Source organism: Coenobita brevimanus, chromosome 25 (assembly GCF_032717465.1).
Source record: "Coenobita brevimanus isolate Jiangsu-jjx chromosome 25, ASM3271746v2, whole genome shotgun sequence".
Classification (NCBI taxonomy): Eukaryota; Metazoa; Arthropoda; class Malacostraca; order Decapoda; family Coenobitidae; genus Coenobita; species Coenobita brevimanus.
Window position 1 is genome coordinate 30,495,653 of NC_136978.1, and position 20,748 is coordinate 30,516,400.

Here is a 20,748-nt window from a genome sequence, read left to right on the forward strand (position 1 = left end):
TTTTCCCATTTACATAGAACCTTTCCCCCACCACTGTGAAGGTTTTCAATTATTTTCATTCATTACGAGGGCATTTTGCGATATGCTAGCGCCTATTCACGTAGCAACCACGATCTCAAACACTTTCGTGTTTCATCATCTACTTTATTTATTCACTCCAATTATATTTTCCCACTTACATTACACACGTTTACACCCTCTATAATGCACTGTACATACTTACTGCCATTATTTATTCAAGTGAGCGTGAGAATATCGCCTGAAAATACCCTCGCGTAAGGAATGTTACGTCATACATAATACTCACACACTTATATACTAATTCACGCACACACTTATATACTAATTATTCACTTTATCACTTGCTGACTTTTATTTTGACTAATACGTTGCCTTATTCATTCGACTAGGCGTCAGGAAATCTTATCTTTATAGACACGCTATGAATATTTGACTTAGGAAATACATCATCATATACAATAATTTGAACTTATATTATACCCGTAAGAATGTCACATAATAGAAAATATATAATAAGGGGCCGTATTTATTGCACTGAGCGACAGAATATCGCATCCAAACAACCCTCTCATGTAAGTTTCAACTTAGGGCAGATTTATATACTTACACCCAATGTTTGCACTTATGTTCTACCCGTAGGCACTTTATACTAATATTTGGCGATCCTCTCCTATGACTGATACTTTTCACCAGAGCGTCTGTCTGTCGCATTTACATTATAATTTCTGCGTCCTTTCGCAATCACACCATGCTAAAATTGCAGCAACGTGTGGTATTCACTAAAACATGGGTGAATACACAGACCCACGTCACACTGCACGCACTTCATAGCGAGGTGTCCTTTCCTCTGTGTCGTGAGTCTCACCTGGGAATGACTGCACACGTGACACCTGCGCTGGGGCCTAGGTCTGTTGGGCTGGGGCGGGATAGGAGTGGGGGAAATGGCGGGTGGATATTCTCTTCTGGAGAGTGTGGGTAATAGGGGCAGTGCGGGGGAGCTGTTGGGGCCTTTCAACCGCATATTTTGCAAAGATTTCTCGTGTGAGCTCCCTCACAAAACCCTTCAAAGGTTTCCTGAACTCCTGTGGTCCATGGCGTGAAGGTGGTGGCAATTCAGAGCAGTGATATCTAGCAAGTGAAAGAACAGTTTCTTATACCACTTCATCGTGGTCCTGGCACACTCTACCGTCGATATCATGGAGTCTGACTGGTCCACGAGGCGCATGTTTATATTATAGTCCATGACACATTCAGGTTTCCAAACACGACGCCTGCTCTCGCTATGGTAATCAACAGAATCAGTACGGTTGCATCAAGGGGCGGTGAACCGTGGACAAGAGGCTTACTTCTCTGTTGTGGTTCCACATTGTTGCAAGGATGTTGTTTGCTTTGAAGAAGACAACCTCTACTCCTTGCAAGTTTCCGCTCTACCTTGACCATGTGACGCCGGTTCACCTTTACGGTTCCACAGACTCCCCGTTTCATGTCTGTGAAGATAACGAGCGAGAAGAGAGGCTAGTGTATTCCAGTTGTCGAGATAGAGAACGTTGACCACGATGAAGGTAGTCTTGTATCATCGTCTTTACCACTGCTCCAGAAAGTCCTATACTTCGATCTTCTATTATGTCTGTCTGTGCACCGGTGTACAAGACTATGTCTTGCACGTATCCAGTCCTACAGTCACACATAACAAAGATCTTGAACCCAAAACGGTGCCTTTTGCTGGGTATATACTGTCTGAATGAAATATTGCCTCTCCACAACACGAGACTCTCGTCTATGACGAGATCTCTATAGGGATAGAATGAGGATCGAAGGTTTGCCTGAGGTGATCAAAGACCAGCCTAATTCGCCTCATTTTGTCCGTGTTGTTTGCATTTGCAGGGTCATTAGCATCATAAAAATGGAGGCGACCTAGGAATTTGTTGAAACCGATTATGGCTCATCACTTGACCAAATATGGGGGTAAACATAACAGGGTCCCTAGTCCAGTACGCAGGAATTCTATTTTTTCTTATTATACCCATCAAAAGGACAAGGGCAAAAAATAAGAACATTTCTGGAATGGAGACAAGGGTAATCATAAATCATTGAATGCCTACTCCTTGTTCCCAATCTTTCACTTTCTAGCCGCTGGCCGCTTGCAAACAGGTTTGTTTTGAAGCACGATCTGATCAACGAAGGCCTCACTGAAAAACAGGTGGAAAAATCCAACCTGCTTGAATTACAGTGAATACTCTGGTGCAATGCAGCCAGATCGCCCCTGCTCAGTGAAGGGGTGAATGAGGGGAGAAAAATCACTCCCATCCTCCCAATCCCACAACACAAATCCCCTCGTCCCCATCACCGCCTTCCGTCTGGGTGGGGAGGAGATCCCTGGTTGGGGAGGTTGGGGAGATGCGAGTACGGAGGGCTTCCCCACCGTCACTCCTCTTCCCTCTGCCTTTACTCTTTCCCTTTCCCCTTACCCTTACGGCCTTGAGGAACATTAGGGGCTGTGGGGATGAAATAGTTTGATATTGGGGAGCAGAAGAGCGTGCTGGGGAGTGGTTCCTCCCCCACCTTCCCCCTCCATTACCACACCACGTGCTGTCTCACACAACCTTGCTCGACCACGTGTTAGGGGATATTGGGGAACATAAGACATTGCTTTGGAGTGGTTCCTCCCCACCTTCCCCCTCCCTCACAACCCCACGTGGATAAGGAACGCACCCGCACTGGGCCCACGTGATCCACTCTGCTGCCTCACACTGCGTAGGGAGGAAGCAATGACTCACCCACCTCACTCTCACTTTCCCCTAATCCCAGGAATGTCCATTTCACTCCCTCCACTTCCCACCTACCGCCCCAAACAGAATGCTTGGCCCATACCTGCTTAGACGACGTGGTGTGCGCTCTGGGCCACGATGCGTAATCACCTCCCGCCCATACCACGTGGCAGCACGTCCCCACGTCTCCGTCCTCGTCCTCGACCTCGAATTCAGCTTCCAAGGCACGCTGGGGATAGGGATATGACATACCACGTGCCTTCTTTGCCTCCTGCCCCTCTCTAGCTTAGCACGGTGCACAGTCACGATACTGCCGCTTCCTTGGTGACGGAACTTCCTTGTCACTGCTGGTGGTTTCTTCCTCCTCTGGCTGCACATAATCTTTGTCCATCTCCTCGTCATCCAGTGGGGAATCACTGTCGCCGGTAAAGGTGTCCAGGGCGACTTGAGATTTCGCTCTCTGAGAGACCTCTCTTAGCCATGTCTGAGCAGGACCGTGGCTACCAGGTGAGTGGACGAGTGGCGGGCTAGCGTGGGTCAGCGACGGGTTAAGCTGAGTGTCCCCGCCTGGTGGCAGGTAAGGGAAGGTCAGGCGAGGGTACGTACTGCAAATCAAGCGCGAAATTTAGAAAATTGTCGAAATTATGCACATTGCAATTGCACGACGATGCCTGGTACGCTCTCCGGGACTGGCAAATGCAAATCGTGGTGATGTACCCATATGTCGTCAGGACGGGGCGGGTTAACCTATGGTATACATGTATATACAGGTCCTTGGACGTAACGTGTCACATGTGGGACCAACAGGGCGAGACGTTAGCAATTCCTGGTACACTATTGACTAGAAACCAGGCTGGTCATTGGATTACTCAAATCTCTGAGGACACCTGTCTTACAGAACCCAGCATAAAACAGTTGCCTGTGTTAGTCAGCAGTTAGCAGGCAGCACATCAGGTCTGCACCTATGTTGTCACTTCCCTGTCTCTCAACTGCTTCAGAGATTATGGGTGTGGATTCACATGACACAGGAAGGACATGTCCCTGATTAGTGGTACATTGACACACATTGCAGGAACGCACGAAACTATCTATTTCTGTCCCATCCCTGGCCAGAAAATGTCAGCACGGATATGGCCCTGGGTCTTCCTTTTGCCCATGTGACCTCCTGAGGATGAACAATGACCCCATTCTAACACTGCTTGGCGATAATTAGTGGAAACGACAAACTGCAGTCGAACCTCGCCCTGGGGTGTTCGTGACTCACGGTACAGCCGTCCTTGTTTATGAAGGAACTTGGCTTGACCTCCCTGTGAATACTTTATCACTCTACCCTTTTGCTTCTTCCGCACGGCAGCAAGTGTCGGGTCAGAATGTTGTTCTTGAACAACAACTTGGCTACACATCAGATCTTGCGGCGATGCAATGGTCACTGGGGTGACACGATTCGGAGCCTTGGCCATGGCTCATGTTACTGCAACAGCCGAAGTCTGAGTAGCAACATCTACGGCGCAACTGTTTTTGACCCCCGGTATGTTGCTGATAATGAGGTCAAACAGGGGTTCTGGCATGACAACAGCTGTCAAACCAGTGTAGAAAGGAGATGCCACCTGGATACGTGCCTCAGGGAACAATCTCACTGATCCATCAATAAGTCTAACTTGGATCTGCTTACCCGTGTACTCATCAGGCCGACCTAAACTTTGCTTGACAGAGCAACCTGAGGAACCATTATCTCTCAGGACATTTACAGAAACACCTCCCACAAACCTTGGCTGAACAAGAAAGGCAATGTTACTGGTGGAAGGGTCTGAAGAGGTAGCAGCCAGTCATTGGTGAGACTGTGGAACAGGAAACGATGCAGCAAATGTGGCGCCCTGAAGAGCTAGATGCCTGAGGGGTTGTACTCACTGTGTGGGGAGATGGAGCGTTGACCTCCTGTGGCAGAGTGTTCACTACTGTTGCTGGGGAACTAGAGAACTGTGGAGAAGTACCCAGCAGTGCTAGGGACGACACCACAGTGCTGCTGCCTGCTGAGGAATGAAGGCTGCATTTGCTTCCTGCCTCCCAGGGGCTGAGTGCTACAAAAGGACAGTCCCATTGGTAATTCGGTTGCGTGGCTGATACTGCTGCTGGTCAGGGTACTTGTTGTACCGCTTCCACTCAGGTGTCTGGGTATTTTGCCCCTGGTCCTACTTGTTTGGACCTTGGTCATTATTCTGGGAACGGCCTTGTTGCTGGGGTTCAGTCTGAGACTGTTTCCCAGATTTATCAGCTTTCCTGTTAAAGGTATGCTGCTTGTGAGTTTGATACCTGTATGCAGTGAAGAATGCATCAGCCTTCTCCACCATTTGGCTGGCATCCCTTACCTGGCAGATCTTAAGCTAAGTCATAAGTTCGGCAGGCCATGACTTTTCTAGCTGCGTGCGCAGCATTTGGTCAACTCCCTCAAGCGTGGAAGGAGTTTCATCTTTCTCGATCCACTCATCTAAGTAAGCAGTAAGCCAATCAAGGAACTGAACAACAGTGTCTTTTTCTTGTAAACGCACCCTCTGTTAAACTCATTGACTCTTGGCATCGTCAACTGTGAGACTGTTCATTTGATGAGCGCGGCCTTCTGTCATCTCATATGTGAATGAATGAATGAATAAATGATAATGTGACATGGCGGCGCAACAGCAGAAGTCAGTATGCAGTCGTTTAACACAAACTTATTAAAAAAGAAGTAAAAAAAACATAAAATGAATAAATAAATAGATAAAATGTATATGCATAGAACAAAGTGACAAAATCAAAGAAACAAACCAAAACTAAAACGTGGTGGAAAGATTGAGGTTAAACGAGAAACAGTATAAAACACAAACTAAAATATGGTAAAGTCACTACAGTTTGTGGAGAAGGCCTGAACTTAACACAAAGGAGAAGTTGCCTCCTCCTCATAGCACACAAGCCTCTTCCCCAAGAACCGAAGAGAGAAGATAAGGTCCGTTGTGCGGCTCGGCACCCGGAAAGGTACTCTGCCGATCAAGGTCCTGAAGACTTGGGCAGGAGTCCAAAGAAGATGCTGCACAGTCAGAGGAACCAGACAGTCATCACAATAGGGAGGAGGCATAACTTCTCCATTAAAAAACACATGAGTCAGCCTAGTGTGGCCAATCCAGAGATGGAGGCCAAAGCTGTTTCCCACTGTCGGGATAACTCTACATGATCCTCTTATCGCCCAGGTTCTGACAAATGTTGCGGAGTTTGTTCGAAGCCCTATTGTATCCCACCTTTCTCTGCCAACAGAGACGGACAGCTTCTATAGTGCTAGTACATAAATCCTCCAGATGGGACATGGTAATGGGGAGAGGAAGGGCGAGAGGCAGCGGCTCTCGCCACAGAGTCAGCACGCTCATTGCTTATGAGCCCCCACATGAGCAGGCAGGACCCAACACATCTGTACAGAAAAATCTGCGTCTGTGTAATAAGAAGAGCCACTCCAAGATAGATACAGGACTAAGAGAGGGTGTGATGAGAAGCCACAAGACAAAGCTTGCCAAGGCACTGGCTGAGTCACTAAAAATGATGAAAGAAGCAGAGGGGGAAACTAAAATCAACTCAACTGCAACTAAAATAGCTGTAAGTTCAGCAGTAAAAACAGAGGCGGAAGGAGGAAGACTCCCACCACGGCTAAAATCATAGAAAACTACACCAAAGCCTGTCCCAATGCGGGACTTGGAACCATCAATATATACAGGGATCGAGCCACTGTGGGCAGAGGCGTGTTCTAAAAAATAAGACAGAGCTACCTGTGTGGAAAGAGAGGTCTTCCTCTCAGGGAAGTAATCACATGGCCTTACTTCTGGAAGGAGCCAGGGAGCCACTCGGGGAACACGCACAGGGCAAACAGGAAAAGGCTGAACACCTAACTCTTCCATGGCCCTCACTCTGTACCGAAACGGTTGTGGATAGCGAGGGTGGGTGTTATAAAAGGGGAAAAGAGTGACCTCGGAGACAGCCATACAAATTGATGAAGAAGGTAGACGGTGAAGGCGGTGCCAACACTGCACCGGTAAGGACTGGCAACGGAGATCTAGTGGCGGTTCATTCGCGTCTACTAATAGACTAGAAATTGGGGAAGACCGGAAAGCTCCAGTTGACAGACGGATCCCAGCATGATGGATTGAACTGAGAGGCTGCAACCATGCCTCAGTAGCAAAAGAGTATACCTCACACCCATAGTCCAATTTGCTCCGTACCAAGGCACAGTAAAGGTAGAGCAGGTAACTCTATCAGAGCCCCAAGACAGGTGAGAGAGAGTCCGTAGGAGAGACAGGGCATGGTGGCAGGATAAACGTAATGCCCGGATGTGGGGAACCCACGTCAGTCGTCTGTCGAAAACTAGATCGAGAAACCTTGCTTCATCCACACATCGGACTCTGGTCATGTAACTTGAGATCGGGGCTGGAGTGGACACCTCTCAAGCGGGAGAAATGTAAGGCCACTGTTTTTGTTGGGGAGAAACGGAAACCATGCATTGTGGCCCAATGAGATACGTGGTTTAAGGTAAGCTGCATGTGACGTTCAGCCACGGGCATCCGGGAGGCACCATACCATATAGCTAAATCATCGACATACAGTGAGGCAGACACCCCCTCTGGAATAGAGGACAGAACACCATCTAATGCTATAGCAAAAAGGTTCGTGCTAAGGACACTTCCTTGAGGCATGCCTTCATCCTGAGGGTACGAAGGAGACAGAGTATCACCAATTTGAACCCTGAATGAACTGTCACGCATAGAAGAGGTCTTAATATAAATAGGGGCAGCCTACCATGTAAACCTAAAGAGTGAAGCTGCTTGATGATACCAAACCGCCATGTAGTATCATATGCCTTTTCTAAGTCAAAGAAGACGCACACCAGAGGCTGCTTCCTGGCAAAAGCATCACATGCTGCAGCTTCTAGGCGGACAAGTGCATCTGTCGTCGAATGATATTTGCGAAAACCAGACTGAATTGACCATCTTTTCAAACAGTTTTCACAAGCATTATGTAAGGGCAATTGGTCGATATTCAAGAGGACTGGATCCTGTCTTCCCTGGCTTCTGGAATGGCAGGACAACAGCTTCGCACCAAGAGGTAGGAAGAGAAGAGTCTGCCAAGGATTACTATTAAAAGCTTGAGGAGAAAAGACAGTGCATCATCACCCAGGTGCCAAAGCATTGCATATGGAATATCATCTGACCCTGGTGAGGTGTCTTGACAAAGGGAAAGAGCAGATTGGAGTTCATGGGAAGAGAAAGGGAGGTTGTAAGACTCCCCCCTCCCGGAATGGAAGTTCAATACCCTAGCCTCTTCTACGTCCCTGTGTCTGGCAAAAACTGGAGTGCTAGCATCTCTATGGCTGACTGCTGCAAAGGCAGAAGCAAAAATATCGGCCACAGCTGCAGGGTCACCAACAGGCTCACCATATGACAGCAGCACAGGGGACCTGCCTTGCGGGAATTTTCCTGAAATCTTTTGTACCCTCTTCCACACCTGAGACACTGGTGTCTTAGAGTTTACAGAAGACACATAAGCCATCCAAGTCTTGTCGGGCTTGTTTGAGGACCCTGCGTGCTCTAGCATGTGCCCTCCTGAATTCGACAAGATAATGCTCTGTTTTGTATCAACAATAATGTGAAAATGCTGTCTTTTTGGCACATACAGCAATACTACAATTCTCATTCCACCATGGGACAGGGCGATAGTTATATGTGCCAGAGGTTCTTGGAACAACGTAGAGGGCAGCAGAATGGATAATAGACGTAAAGAACGAAACAGCTTCATCTGTATGTGGAAAGTCTTCTATGGAAACACCAATAGAAGTTAAGGAAGAAAAAGGGAACCAGTCCGCCTTATCTAACCTCCACCTCGGGAGACAGGAACAAGGACTAGATATTGCTGCAGTAAGGAGGATAGGAAAGTAATCACTCTCATGCAGATCCTTCAGAACCTCCCAGGTGAAATCCAGGAGGCAGTCAGGAGAACAGACAGAGAGGTCAATTGCGGTAAATGTATTCGTCTGAGGATGAAAATGCGTAAACTCACAAGTATTCAGCAGGGAGAGATCCTCGTCCTCCAATAAGGATGCCAATAAATGCCCACGTTGGTTAATTAGACAGTCACCCCACAAAGGGTGGCGACCGTTAAAGTCCCCCAGGAGGAGAAAGGGCTTAGGTAATTGTCTGAGAAGGTCTTCAAGGTCTGCTTTACTAAGTACTGCACTGGGTGTTAAATAAATGCAACAGACAGTATACCAGCGGAGGGCATACAACCGCACAGCAACACACTGGAGATCAGACTGGAGGTGAACCTGTTGATGAGGGACATTAGCCCTCACCAAAACAGCACCACCTCCAACAGGATCCTGGGTTGGAGCTGAGTAAAAAGCATCATACCCAGGTGGTGCATGAGGAGTGGCAAGTCCTACAAGAGTTTCCTGGAGACACAAGCAGAAAGGGGAATAAGCCAGGAGGGTCCACAGCTCCTCCCAATTACCACGCAGCCCTCGACAATTCCATTGTAATATACTGGCTGAGGATGCCATAGTACCCACAGCGAAGAAAGAATCAGGTCGTGGGGCGAGACAACCTTGCCCCCGGCAAGCAACCAGATTTAGATTGCTGCATAGAACTGCCCTTAGACAGGGACTGCCTGGCACCGTTGTGGTGTACAGTGTGCCGCCCAGCTGCAGATAACCTGGAGGAAGAAGAAGAGGGCCAGACGATGGTTTTCTTCTTTGGCGGGGCAAGAGATGGTTTGGCAGGTGGACTGCAAACTGCCCTAGCCGGAATAGAGCAGGCAGTGCCACCACTAGAAGGAGCACAATCAGTAGCACATCCCACAGGACTGGAATCCTGAGAGGGCAAGGCCTCATGCAGCTGAGCAGGTGCATCAACTACCTGAGAACCACCACTATCTGGCGGTGGCTGGGTCGCCATCCCCAGCCTGCACCTGCCCTGACCCCTGAGCATCCCGAGGAGGAGGAGTAGTGGGCTCCACTGCAGAGATCTTTGGTAGCAGCGCTTCGCTCTCTGAGCACTCTGAGGAGCCACGGCGACGCTTACCTTGCACAGGAAGGACATCGGGGACTTTTGGATGTGTCAAAGCAAGGTGTAACATCGACACGGGTGTTTGTCACAGAAGGAACTGGAGGAACTGGGATGGGGGAGGCACTCCCAGATGCTGGAAGCACCACCACAGAGGGGACACCCCCAGAGATAGTGGGCTCCTTCCCGGAAGAAGCACAGCTGCTTCCAGGCTGCACTCCCTCGGTAGGAACTCCTCCCGCGGCCGAGAAGGCCGGGGAAGTGCCAGGAACCCTGGAGAATTTGATGGGGCATTGTGTGATGGCAGGGGCACCTGCTGATTAGCCTTAGGGCGAGACAACGCAGCAGCAAAGGTAACCCCAGGGCGAATGAACCGCCCCCTAACCCTGGCCTTTGCCTCGGAAAAGGAAATTTTCTCCTTCGTTCGGATGGAAATAATCTCATATCGATACTTGTATACTTCGCAATCCCATGAGGAAGCTGCATGTGCTTCTCCACAGTTCAAACATTTAGGGCTTTAGCTTCCATCACGCAGCAGTGATAACATCCGGCAAGGTAAGACGGTCAAATGTCAAGATAAGAGTGGGCGTGGGGGTTAAAACCCCATCAACTTTCTTCATAATTCTCTGTACTCCCTGAGGAGCGAGCCCCTCTAAGAGGGAAGAATCAGAATATGAGATCAAGTACCGAGAATACACAACCCCTCGGGACTGGTTTAGGACCAAATGACGAGAGGCAGATACAGGATAACCGGCGACCACAGTTAGAGACTGGATGCGTGAACTCTCCTCTTCATTCCTGGCTTCTAACAATAGAGAACCATCGCCCTGCAAAGAGACCTTGGGGGTAAATCCACATGCTGTAACTAGACCACTGTGAATCTGAAAACAATTCAGGTTCTGAAAAGAAGTACCATTATCCATTTGGAGGACAATGTATATTGTGTAAGAGTGATTCACAAAAACACCAGGTAACAGCTACATACTGCAGAAAGGGCATCGTGATTCACAGTTTTGGCAGACGACCCGGAGGGTACAGGGTCGTCGGCCAGAGAGTGACCAGTTGATTCCGACTTGTGTGGCTGATCACCGACACAAGTGGGTAAAGAATTGTTTAGTGTATCCATAAATACATTAGTGAAAATAAATTGGCACCAGGAGCCAAGGGAAACTGCCTACCAGGGAGTGAGGGGACCGAGCGCGGTCTGATGGGAGCGGGGTACCTCGTCCCCAGAGGGTGTCCCAAAAAGGACACCCCGTGATTTGAAAGTTTGCCCCCACCAGTGCAACAACCCCCTTCCCCAACACCCCCCAGCCCAGACACCCAACCAAATCAACTCAGAACAGCACTGAGGCGATCCCTCTGGAGGGCGGAACAGATGACCCATATGGGTAACCTATGTTTCGGGCAGCGCTTAGTCAGACCCCTCACCTACAACCCTACCCGCATGGGAGACCCTGCCAGATGTCGTTACATCCACGGGCAGGCTTGTGGGATCACCGGAGCATGCAAGCCCTCCCACCATGACTAGGTGGCTGCCCACGGGGGGGATCTCATATGTGAGATTGTCTCCATGAATTCTGTGGTGAATATCGAGGGCAGGGCCCTCAAACTGGCTAAGGAACTGGAGCCGTTCAGCTGCCTCATCCAGCTGGTAAAGCTGAGCCATGTCTTCAAAACGAGCTATGAATGGCTCGATTCGCTCGCATTTCTTGTATGGAGGAAGCTTGATGTGTGGGGTCGCCAGAACATGTGCAGGGAGAGCGCTCGTGGAGCTTGGGTTAGCTGCACCAGATGTGTCTGAAGCCAAGGAGTCTCACTTGAGTCTCAGCATCTCAAGTTCATGTTTTTCGCGTGCCTCTCACTCGGCACGTTCGTGTTCTCGTTCTCTCTCTCGTTGTTCACGTTCGTATTCGCGTTGTTCTCGTTCGCATTCGCGTTCTCTCTCTCGTTGTTCTAACTCGACTTCGCATTATTTTTGCTTGTATTCGCGTTGTTTTTGCTCGTGTTGACGTTCTCTCGCGTTCCTCGCGCTGTTCTCACTCATATTTGCGTTCTCTTTCGCATTCCTAATGCTGAATTCAACACTCTTCGCGAGCATCATTCTCACGTTGCTGCTCGTAACTAAACCGAGAGAGGAAGTAGTCCTTAATTTTTTGAGGGTTGGTAAGCCCCATATCTTTAGCTTCCTGTACATAGACGTCGGTAGACATGATGCTAACTCAGTCTGAGTGAACTAGAGACTAAATACTGACTGCTATTTTGCAGAGAAATGCCAATAAGCAATAATGAAGAATATAGGCACAGGTTAGTGGTGACCAGTTTTATCTAGTTAAACAGGTAAAGAAAAAAAAAACTGACTGTGAAAACTATTCCGTAAAATTAATAGAAATGAATCAATAATCACCAGTAAGATAGTGTATGGTAGGATACTTATTGACAGAGTTAGAGAAAGAACAGATAAATTAGTTGGAGAAGAACAGGGAGGCTTTAGGAAGGGAAGAGGTTGTGTAGATCAGATATTCATTCTTAGATCTTTAGTGGAAAAGTTTCTAGAAAAGGGAAAGAAGTTGTATGTGGCTTTCATGAATTTGGAGAAAGCATATGACAGGGTGGATAGACAAGGATTGTGGAAAGTGTTAAGAATATATGGAGTAGATGAGAAGTTGTTGAATCCTGTGAACAGTATGTACGATGGTGCGAAGACTGCAGTGCGTGTGGATGGTGAACTAAGTGAATTTTTCACCTTGAAAGTTGAGTTGAAACAGGGATGTGTCATGTCTCCATGGTTGTTCAATCTCTACATGGATGGGGTAATAAAAGAGGTACAAGGTAGGGTAGTGGATGTTGGAGTGGCCCTGGTGAGAGAGGATAGTGTTTGGAAACTCCCTGTACTGTTGTTTGCAGATGATACTGTGTTGTTGAGTGAAGACGAAGGGGAGCTGCATGGCTTGGTGGATGAGTTTGGGAGAGTGTGTAAGAAACGGAATCTAAAGGTGAATGTAGGGAAGAGTAAAGTGATGGTCTTTGAGAGAGGTGAAGTCAGTGAATGTACAGCGAGGTTGGATGGTGAGGAAGTGGAAAATGTGAGTACGTTTAAGTACTTGGGTAGTGTGATGAGTAAGGATGGAGGTTTGGAGGGTGAAGTGCTTGAAAGGGTACAGCAGGGAAGAAAGGTTCCTGGTTCTTTGAAAGCAGTGATAAGAAACAGGGGAGTGAGCATGGAAGTGAAAAAGTTACTACATGACAGTATTTTGATACCAACTCTAACGTACGGAAGTGAAGCTTGGACGTTGTTGGAAGGACACAAGTCAAGAGTGAGAGCAGTTGAAATGAGTTATTTAAGAGGAGCCTGTGGAGTCACATGGACAGACAGGCTGACGAATGAGGATATAAAGGAGCGTTGTGGCATGGATGTGGATGTGATAGGTGGCGTTATGAGGAACACACTGAGGTGGTTTGGCCATGTGGAGAGGATGGAGGGTGAAAGACTGACAAAGAGAGTGTATGCGAGTGAGTTGGAGGGGGGAAGAGGGAGGGGGAGCCGAGGATGAGATGTAGGGATGGGGTGGAGAGGTATATGAGAGAGGGGGGTGTGAGTTGGGAGCAGGGCAATGAAATGGCGGGGGACAGGGCGACTTGGAGGCGATTTGTTTGTGGCCACCCCAAACGGGATTGAGGCGTCTGGCAATAGATAGATAGATAGGAGATAGTGCCTATAGACTTTAATGATAAATACCTAAGTGTGAGTGAATGAGTAGTATCTCGTGAATAACTTTAGAGCTAGGAGTTAATATCCCGGAATGAGGTTGCCAGATGTCATGGGTTTTTTTAAAATTTATATATTAGAGAATACTTTAAATGTTAACTTGTCAATAGAGACAAGGATGACTTGTGAAAATCAAGCAATGATTACTTTATCCTGCTTACTTCACCTATTCTCTAAGGACGAGAATTTATCTACTTTCTGAGCAGTACACAGCAGAGACTAATTACTCACAAATGCTGTTTGTTAGTACTGCTATCCTCACGAGAAAGTGACTCCACCCCTAACAATGAATAACTAATGCTATGAATGATAAACAGGTTCTTGCTGATGCATTAACTCCAAGCTGGCACAAAGGATTTATGTTTGATGCAAAAGGACTGGCCTAAGTACCAGTTATGAATAATGCAAAGCATTATGCAAACTAAGAGCGGTAAGTAAAGTAAACTTAATGAAAACACAAGTTTACAATACATTAAGCTCAAGAGAAAAGAACGGTAAATTTATTATTTACAATGAGATAAATTTAAGTTACGTCTCAAAATGAATTCAAAATAACAAGGAGAAAACACTCACTCGCTCACTCACAAGCTAAACTAAACTCTTAAGCCTAGGAAAAACGAAAAGAAATACTGGTCAGAAAAGGGGGGCTAGGCGGGATGAACTGGGCGTCGTTATGTAGGAAGGACGCTGCCACTACGCTGAACCTCTAAGCCGGATCACACTGCGTGGAGATTTCAGGAACTCGCTGAAGAATGACCTGCTCTCACAGCACACGAAGTCTGACTGACTTCAAATTGTGGGAGAGAGGCAAGGGCTGGCCGCGCTTGCTCATGGCCAACAGAAATAATGTGAGCGATACACACTCAGAATAAATCACTCAGCGAGGGTGCTAATGTCGGGCACAAGGATGATCACTTATGAAACAGTGAAAAATGTTCTAAAAACCGTCCCAATTGAGCGAATGAGTGGACGGTTGAAATGAGCGATACACAATGAGAATTCCACTAGAATTCGCGGTTTTCACAGTGAAAAAAAATGTAACGAACTTATAAACAGGCTCGCGCCAGTTTGTGACACTACTGGTGCCACAAGGTCACCTTCTGCCTCACCTACTGGTCGCAATAATACAGGTGGACTTCTGTCCTGTTCCTTGGGGCTAAGATAAGTAATATTCGACTCGTCAGCAACATGGTACATCCCCAACACTTGTCCTGGGTTTAGCTTCACTAGTCCCTTGGTTACATTGGCAATGGATAAATAGCATGTCCCATTCTCACTAACTCTCACACAGCAATTTTTTTTTTAATGAAGCTTTACCCCTGGCCTTCTAAAATTTACTAACATGTAAGACATCACCGGGTTTTCTGTCTTTTAACGCAATGGGTACTGACATCAATGTCTGTGCAGGTACCACGGTCCTAAACTTCACTTGTACTAGCTCTCCTTCTGCCTTTCTCGTATGATTAGACCGGAACTTTATTGTTCACCGTCTGGGAAAGCTTATATTGGACCTCGTACTGCTGACCACCCCAATGCATCACCTGACCTTCTCCACCCCAAGTGAAAATCGCTCTACCAATTAAGTCTGCACCCATGAGCACTTCGGTTGACAAATAATAATCTGGGACCACTACAAATCGCTGCACTATGCTTATTTCAGGGGCAATATGCACTACCGATGAAACCTGGCGAACAGCAGTTAACTTATGGTTGGATACTGAATACAATGAACGTCGGCACTTGCTAATCTTTAATCCTAATCTATCTGCTGTACTTTCTTTCATCAATGTTGCTACACTACCAGAATCTACAAAGCTGAAACCTGATACTGGCCCAAAATCAAGCGTATCACTGGAGTGTCTACTTCACCTTGAACTTTTCGAACTTCCTCCACCTCAGTATCTGAAAGGTTCTGACAGTCCTCATTCTGTTCTACATCCTGAACGCTACACACAACATGACTGGTAGCCTGCATTACCTCAGGCACCTCTAGTCATTCCCTAGGCGGTTGGGAGTCTGGATGTAACTGAGAATCCTGCTGTAGGAGGAGACTAGCTGTTGCGGGAGGTGTACTTGGCACGCTTCTCTCCAGTTTTCTACTCAAGTTAGGTCTACCAGGGCAACCCTCATGTCCCCTTCTAGAGTTCGATTTTAAGCAATCAAAACAACTTCCTCACTCTGGTTTCCTTGGGCAACTCACCCGGTCATGTTTACAGCCATTTGAACACCACCCACAAGGCCACATTGTAGGTCTAGTTTTAAAGGATACCTGACGTATGGGTACTCGAGTCACTGGACAAGTGTTTTCACTAACAACTGGAGGTGTGATTCTAGTAGGGGTAGGAACATAATTATCAACAGACCTTTTGTTCATCCACTACTTTCGCCACTCTGCGCCACTGTCTATAACCCCTTTCTCTCTCTAATTCTGAAATAAAGGTCTTCTCCATTCCCAGATCTTTAAACATAAGTCTGATCGTTCCCTATCTTCCTGCGGTTTATTACGTAGCACAGCTTTCTTCCACAACTGTTCCACATTGGGAGGATTAATATGGGGATGTTCTCTACAAATTGCCGTAACTGTCTAACAAATCTCTTAGGCGGATTCTCAAAGTTATATTCCATTTGGGCAAACTCACGGAATGCATCAACGATCCCTTCGGGACCTCTGAACTCAACCTGCAACAGTGTTTTAATGTCCCCATAAGTACCACCTGCCTCACATAAGCTTAACTCTCCCAGAACATATGTACACAACTCTGTGTCCATACGTGTGAGCGCTACCGCCTTCAGCTGTTCTAAGTTAGCAGTCACTGACTTCACCTTCATTAGAAAGTGATCCACCAGGGTCCTAGTATGTAGCCATACATTTCACTCATCCTTAGAACATCAACATCCTTACACTCTAGTACTACCGAGTTTCCTTGATAGCTCTGCATACCTCCTACAGGCAAATTTGACCACTGTGGAGCTGACTGCCTGAATAGATTTCCAGACTTTATGGGGGTAGATTGTGATGGGCTTCCAACCTTGGTCGGGGTAAGTCCAGGTGGGCCTAACATCTCCTCCAAAACTCTAATACGCTCAAAACACTCATCAATTGCGGAGAGTCCTTGCTTCACACCTACTCCCTCAGGCATCTCAGTCTCAATGTCGATCAATTTTTCAACACGGGACTCCATCATGAATTATACAAACGTGAGCAACCCCAGGAGGTGAATGCTGAACTACTAAAATGCGCAACTGCAACACCAAGATAGGATACACTACAAATACACATACCTTATAATTCTACATATAAAGCCAAGTACATATACCTTTGAAAACTGGGGGATGAGCTTTTACCTTAAATTTAATTAATGACAATCATCTAAATGACCTCTCAATTCCTGCCTACAAGTTTAATTACCCTCACATTAATAGGTCATCCAAACGCTGTGCCACCACTTGTACTGTCACCTCTGCGATCCAGACTTTCATATGGTCAAAAGGGACAGAAATCAAGACACTATTGATGACCACTGTGTGCTGGAACGGTCGGGAACTCAGACTTATGGAGACTCTCTCCCAATAGCGGCCTCTTCGATTGTGTTTATTATATTTCAAGTGGTCAAGTTAAGAATGGTAGCATGCCAAAATGATGGGGCCAGTCTCCAACTAGACCAACGCAAGCCCGACCTTCGCAATTTCCCAAAATTCTCCTAAGGTTTCACATTAACAACTACTAGGTAAGTTCTATACCACCTGTTCTCAAGGGTTATACTCATACAAACAATAAGTTCGAGTGGGAGGGAATGTGTATTAACAAGACCAAAAGAAAGGTAATCTTTCCCAGCTACTTGCTTTACAGATATGTGGTCCTAATATCAAATCCACAAAACTTAGCTCCTTTGTACCAGTCCAATATGTTTCTTCATAATCGTCCCTCTGAGCACATAGTTCACTGGTCCAGTCCTTTGCCACTCTCGATCTTGACCTCCTCACTGGGACCTTGACTCACTCACTGGGACCTTGACTCACTCACTAGGACTTCGACCTCCACACTTGAACTTTGACTCACTCACTGGTACCTCGACCTCCACACTTGGATATTGACTCACTCACTGGTACTTCGACCTCCACACTTGGACCCACTAGCAGTTAATAGGTATAATGAATATCTATTCTCCCCAGTGCAAGTAATCCCTTCACATGATCAGGAAAGTCTCATAATAAAGAAACATGAGTTACAATACTCGACATCTCAAGTAATAACAGAATAACACATGGCACTACAGACACATAGGTCTGCTCAAAATACTACTTATTGTAGGGATAACATGGAAGAGAAAGTACTATAACAAATACAGTAAGCATGAATAACTTTTAACTCTAACCATGAAAATCATCACTGTATCAATATCATTGTGCCTCACGAAATAACTACGTGAACATTAACTCACAACATCTATCTATCTATCTATATACCTAGGCTGCTTCCCCCAAGGAAAGGGAGGTAGCCGAGACAGGACGACTCACTCTCCATTTACTCATCCATTCAAACACATTCATTTGCATCTTAGCCCCAAAGGGGAGAACGGACAGATCCTCACCGCACCACACCGCACAAGGGTCAACTGGGCAATGCAATCAGTGACATCCGCAGCAGGGCCCGCATATGGATCGGGTGCGAAATGATGAAGTGCGAAGGAGAACTGGAGTTGTTCGGGAGATGGCTGGTAGAGTTGAGCAGAGGGTGTTGCAATGGTTTGGACATATGGAGAGAATGGATAATGAGCGATTGGTGAAAAAGATAACTAGATCTGATGTGAGAGGTGTAAGGCTGAGAGGAAGACCACGAATAGGATGGATGGACAGTGTGAAGAGAGCGCTGGATGCGAGAGGGATGTCTGTTGAGCAAGGAAGAGTGGCTGTGCGTGACAGAAATAAATGGAGAGAAATTGTGAATGAATAAGTGATGACGCAGCCCTGAGGGGATATTCACCCGCATTTGGTCTGATCAGCTAGTCAGGTCAGGTGCGGGTAAGGGGATGGGTCTGTTATGATGTGGCAGGGGTAAACTCACAACATAGCCCTAATAAATACTGAACTGCAAAGTCATCTTAACACATATTAATAATTTACAGTTCCCGGGCACCTGATACTTGGCACACAAAAATCACACATTTATCTGAGACTCAGACAGAACTAGCTAGCATTCTCGTATTCCAGTTACTAAATACTAATACACCATATACACAAATATATGGGAAATACCTCACTATTCAGCTCACAGAATACCAGAGTGGAGCGGGAAATTCGGGACTCGCTCTTCCACTGGCTAATGACGTCACCGATACACACTTCCTGAGGAACAACAACACTTGATTCTACCCGAGTCTATTTCTTTATTTCATCATTATTATCACTCATGAGATATCACTATTCGCACTTCAACATGTTAAACATCAATAATATCAAATTACTTACAGAATTCCTTGGGGGGGGGGAGGATGACGACAGTACCGACCATCCATCATCTATCACGGCCGGTGAGCGAGTAAAACACGCCAAAACTGCGTGATAGAAAGGGGGGGGATGCCAGCTTACTTTATTTAAATTTTTTATTATTACAGACTCGTGATAGACTCAGTGGGATGTCTTTCACTTTACAATCGATTACCCGAAAAAAATGACATTCTGTAGTTATAATAACTACTCAACAACACCTTTCTCTTTATACCCCTTCATCGAAAAACAATAAAAATCATCATGCCTTACATCACTTTGCACACGCGTACATTATGCTGGATTACGTGACCAAGGCAAATATTCCCATCCACTCGAGTTTTTATATTATAAAGTGACTTAATACTAGTAAATTACAGTAGGAAAAAAAATGACTTAGCAACTAGGTAACTTTATGTTCTGGTCACGTCCGCATGGTAACAACTATACCCCGCCCACGCACTCTCACTCAACCAAACTTTTGGTAATATACAATGTACTAGATACAACTCATTATCACTTCCGGGCACTACACTGAAATAAACCGGCAAAGAACGGAAATCTGGGCTAGGTTAGGGTAAAAACGGTATATATAGTTGTTGAATTAGTGCTTACATTGTAGTAAAGGAATAATATCATTAATTTTCCTTTATTTGATATTTATAATGTAATACAGATGCTCAATATATATCTAATAATCCTTTATTTAATATTTTTTGTGTATTACAGATGGGGAATACTGTATATATTTAACCCACCCTGTCCCAACAGATTTTCAACCACTGACCCCCACCCAATCCCGACAAATTTTGGATTTTTTTTTTTTTTGGCTCAAACCTCTGCATTTTATGAGAAACATCGAAAATTCATAGAGAAATCGCTCACCTGAGGTTTAAAATACTGGATAAAGGTAACAATACCCTTACGATGTTTTCTGTCAGGCTGGCTCCAGAGAAAACGAGTTCTATGAGAGGGTAACTATTCCACACCACTCATAAATGGTATTTATTTATTTATTTGGTATAAATTTATATGTAGTACAAGAGTATATTGGTTTTCATACAGTAATATAGGCGATATAAGTATTGTTTTACTCACCAAACACATCAACATACCGCACCTTTTTTGGTGACATTACCTGATCATTATTTCCAACTGTATCTTCCTCTAATGCTACATAAAGTTTGTCCTCCACATTGTCATCAACTGGGGAATCACTCTGGCCTTGAACTTCGTACCGTGGCGCAACATGTCTTTACTGGCCAGGTCACTGGTAACAGGTGAATTGCCAAGACAATGGCGTGCAGGGGGGGGGGGAGAGGTCATCCAAGGTAAGGCATTGTCCCTGCCTGGCATCTTCTAGGGGAAGGTGTCCCGTGTATACGTACCAAAAATCACGCATGAAATTTGAAAAATGTGCAAATGACGGACCTTGCAATTGTGGCATGTTTATATACATCAACGGGTGTCACAGTGACAAAACATTCGGACATATATACACGTCAACAGGAGTCGGCGGGTTAATGTTCCTTTTTCTGACATTTATTGTGTATTACTGGTGTGGAATGAATCTTTGTTTCCTATATTTGACATTTATTGTTTATGACAAATGTGCAATATCTCGTTTATGTTC